This window comes from Helianthus annuus, chromosome 16, assembly GCF_002127325.2.
Source record: "Helianthus annuus cultivar XRQ/B chromosome 16, HanXRQr2.0-SUNRISE, whole genome shotgun sequence".
NCBI classification, from domain to species: Eukaryota; Viridiplantae; Streptophyta; class Magnoliopsida; order Asterales; family Asteraceae; genus Helianthus; species Helianthus annuus.
In genome coordinates this window covers 58,363,491-58,368,505 of record NC_035448.2, presented here as the reverse complement: position 1 = coordinate 58,368,505, position 5,015 = coordinate 58,363,491, and positions in this window count along the sequence as shown.

Below are 5,015 nucleotides of genomic sequence, written 5' to 3'. Positions count from 1 at the left end.
AGGAAGGACCTTTTGACACACTTGTTTCGGCTAACAAGTGTGGTCAAAATAGTTGGCTATGGTTATGCACCTTTTAACATATGTGTTGTGTGCTTGTATGGTTATATTTTATTTTATGGTTGTTTGGATGATAATTGGATATGCATACTTAACAACTAATAACCTGTAACAAGCTTAAAATTGGTTCTTACAAAATCATTAAAACGATTAATAATAGGTTTTGTTAAAAAATTAATGGTTTTATAATAAAATGGGTTTTATTAAAAGAACCTTGGAAATTGGTTTTCACTAAAGTACCATTGATTTGAATGCATGCAAATATATGGTACATAATTTTGTTTTTCTAAACTAGAATTTTGGAAAATAAAAATCCCTTTTTATAAAACAAGTCAAACACCATCCTTTTATACAACACTCGAATTACTTGGGAACTCTTTGTGGGATAAAGGTCACCTAACCACATTTGAGGAAACTTGTATATTTGAGGTGGGTTCACCATGTTTGTGGGATAAAGGTCACCTAACCACTTATGTGTGTAAACTCACATGTGTGTGTAAGTTGGACGACTTGATTTGGAAACCATGAACTTAGGGTCACCGAAGCATGGGGAACAAAGGTGTTGATGGGATTAAACATGCCAACTAAACATAAAGATGTTTAACCGATCCCATATAGCTAGAAGTTGCAAAGAGTTGCAATTGTCAAACGTTGACTACCTTGTTAATTTAAATAAAGGGATAAAGGTCACCTAACCAATATTTAAATGTAACGTTGGATTCTAGATTTTAATTATTAATTGTCTATGAGACATTAAAAGGGTATTAATGATCAAAATTTTAATAATATCGAAAATACTAAAATTGGACTTTGTTAAATTTTGTAGATGGCCGCTAACAATGCAAACCCGATTACCCAAACCGTCCGTAACCTATCACTAAGAACCATCCTTGAAAAGGATCGTCTCAACCATAACAACTTCATGGATTGGTTTCGAAACTTGAGAATTGTTCTCAAGCAAGAGATGATTTCCTATGTATTGGACGATCCTATTCCCGACCAACCTGACGAGGAAGATGTAGAAGCCTACAATGATTGGGTTAAGTATACCGAGGACTCCATGCAAGCCTCTTGCCTCATGTTGGGAACTATGATTCTCGAGATTCAAAAGGACTTTGAACATCATGGAGCATACGACATGATTACCCAATTGAAGGAAATGTTCCTACAACAAGCAAGGGTAGAACGCTTCGAAACGGTTCGAGCGCTTCATGCATGTCGGATGGAGGAAACCCAATCGGTCTCATCTTACGTCCTTAAGATGAAAAGCCACATTGATCGCCTCGAGAGGCTCAATTGTCCCGTCTCTAAAGAGTTGGCTACGGATTTGATCCTCAACTCTTTAACAAAGAAATTTGAGAGCTTTGTTATGAACTATAACATGAACGGATGGGACAAGAGCATTGGTGAGCTTCATGCAATGCTCAAAACGGCCGAAGCATGAATGGGTAAAAAGGCTTTACACGTTCTAACGATCAACGAGGGAGGCAAGAAAGGGCATCACCCCGACACCAAAGCAAATGTTGCCAAGGGAAAGGGACACGTCAAAGGGAAGGGAAAAAGAAAGGCAAAAGCAGAACCACCAAAACCAAAAGAGAAGAAAGCAAAAGTTGCCACAAGCGATCCATGCTTTGAGTGTGGAGAGATAGGACATTGGAAAAGGAATTGTCCAACCTATCTCAAAGAGTTGAAAAACAAGAGGGATGCGGGGCAAACCTCAGGTACAATCTTTATGATACATATTGATCTAAATGTTATTTCTTCAAACACATGGGTATTAGATACCGGATGTGGAACTCATATTTGCAATACGTTGCAGGGGTTCAAAAGAAATAAGCATTACAAGAAAGGAGACACTAGTCTCTTCATGGGCAATGGAGCAAAAGTTCAAGTTGAAGCCCAAGGAGACTATATTTTAAAACTTCCAAGTGGTTTGGAAATATGTTTGAAAAATGTTTTGTATGCTCCTAGTTTGACTAGGAACATTATTTCTGTTTCCCTATTAAGACAATATGGATTTGATTTGAAGTTTGTGAAAAATGAAATTTATGCTTTGATGAATGACATGTTCTACTTTAAAGCTACGCCTTCAAATGGTATTTATGAATTGGTTCATGATAATACATCATTTGATAATTCGATGTACCAAGCAAACACCAAGAAACTCAAAATGGATTTGAGTGAGACTTATCTTTGGCATTGTCGTCTTGGTCATATAAACAGAAATCGCATGCAAACACTTCAAAAGAATGGTCTTTTGGAAACAAATGAAATTGGTTCATTTGATACATGTGAATCTTGTTTACAAGGTAAAATGACCAAGAAACCCTTTAGTGGCACAAACCAAAGGGCAAAAGATTTATTAGGCATCATACATTCGGATTTATGTGGTCCTTTCAAGCCAATGACTAGGAATGGTGAAAGATACTTCGTAACTTTTACCGACGACTTCAGTCGTTATGGTTATGTGTACTTGCTAAGACACAAAGATGAAGTTTTTGAAACATTCAAAATCTTCCAAAACGAAGTAAAGAATCAACTCACCAAGACAATCAAAGTTCTTCGTTCCGATAGAGGAGGTGAATACCTTAGCGATGCTTTTCAAGATCATCTTAGGAGTTGTGGGATCATCTCACAACTTACTCCACCTGGAACACCACAACATAATGGTGTGTCTGAGAGGAGGAATCGAACTTTATTGGATATGGTTTGATCTATGATGGCTAGAAGCACATTGCCTCTATCATTTTGGGGTTACGCTTTGCTCTCCGCGGCTCGTATATTAAATATGGCCCCAACCAAGAAAGTGGATAAGACACCTTTTGAAATATGGCATGGAACGGTTCCATCATTATCATATTTGAAGGTATGGGGTTGTGATGCTTATGTGAAGCAATACACCCCAAACAAGTTAGAAGTACGATCCATTAAGTGTATCTTCGTAGGATATCCTAAAGATGATATAGGATATTATTTCTACGATCCAACAGAGCAAAAGGTATTTGTTGCTCGAAAGGGTAAGTTCTTGGAGGATAAGTTCCTTATGGAAGGAACTAGTAGAACAGTGGAACTTGATGAGGATCAAGAACCACAAGCCGATACACGTTTGGTTGATACTAGCACTCAACAAGAGGTTGTTGAAAATGATCAAATGGTTGATCAACATACACAAAACGTTCGCAGATCTGGTAGAATTAGTAATCCCCCTGAAAGATATGGATTTTTCATGGATGGATGCTATATGGTAGATTCAGATGAGTCAACCATATACCATGATGCAATGTCAAAATCCGATTGCGACAAATGGCTTGAAGCCATGAACGTAGAGATGCAATCCATGTATGACAACCAAGTTTGGGAATTGGTTGTGCCACCTCTTAACTCCAAAGTAGTTGGAAGTAAGTGGGTTTTCAAGAAGAAAACAGATATGCATGGTAACTTGGATACTTATAAAGCGAGACTTGTAGCAAAAGGTTTCACTCAAACTCAAGGGGTTGATTATGATGAGACCTTCTCGCCAGTGGCGATGCTAAAGTCGATTAGGATATTATTTGCCATAGCTGCATATTATGACTATGAGATTTGGCAAATAGATGTCAAAACGGCTTTCCTCAATGGATATCTTGATGAAGATGTCTATATGGTTCAGCCTGAAGGTTTTCTCGATCCAAAACAACCTAACAAAGTGTGCGAGTTAAAGAAATCAATCTATGGATTGAAACAAGCATCGAGAAGATGGAATCACCGTTTTGATGAAGAGATTAGGAATTTTGGGTTCATCAAGAACGGCGATGAAGCTTGTGTGTATAAGAAAGCTAGTGGGAGCACCGTCACTTTCTTAGTATTGTATGTCGATGACATTCTACTATTTGGAAATGACATTCCAACCATGGAAGGTGTAAAAGCATGGCTTGGAAGATGTTTTTCCATTAAAGATCTTGGAGAAGCTGCCTATATTTTGGGAATAAAGATCTATAGGGATAGATCAAGGCGCTTGATAGGTTTAAACCAAAGTGCATACATTGACAAGGTCTTGAAAAGGTTCAAGATGGAGAACTCTAAGAAAGATTTGGTACCTATTCAAAAGGGGACAATATTGAATGTAACTCAATGTCCAAGCTCAAAGGATGAGCAAGAAAGAATGAAAGGAATCCCATATGCGTCTGCTATAGGATCCATAATGTATGCAATGATATGTACTAGACCGGACGTGTCATGCGCCTTAAGCATGACAAGTAGATACCAGCAAAATCCAGGTAACAGTCATTGGATGGCTGTTAAGAGCATATTGAATACCTTAGAAGGACTAAGGATATGTTTCTAATATATGGATCTGGTGAAGAGGAACTCGTTGTAAAAGGTTACACGGATGCGAGTTTCTAAACTGATCGAGATGGTTCTCGATCACAATCTGGGTATGTCTTCATTTTGAATGGGGCTGCAGTCTCTTGGAAGAGCTCGAAGCAGGATGTTGTAGCATTGTCCACTACAGAATCAGAATACATCGCCGCCTCATTGGCAGCACAAGAAGCCGCGTGGTTAAAGAAGTTCATTGCCGACCTAGGGGTAGTCCCTACCATTCAAGACCCCCTAGAGATCTTTTGTGATAACGAGGGTGCGATTGCTCAAATCAAGGAACCTCGTGCACATCAAAAGACTAGGCACATTGAGCGGAGATTCAACTACATAAGGGATGAAGTTGAAAAGGGAAAGATATGTATTCGCAAAGTTCATACCAATCAAAACATTGCGGATCCACTCACGAAGCTCCTTGAACAGCCAAAACATGAGGGTCATACTTGTGCCTTAGGACTTCGATATTCTAGTGCTTGGATTTGATCTATTTTGTATTTGGATATTGGAACAATTGTTATTTTAACTCTTTTATGGTATTTTGAGTTATGTTCCATTTTAGCATGTTTAAATCCGTGAATAAGTTAATTATTCTAAATGTCCGT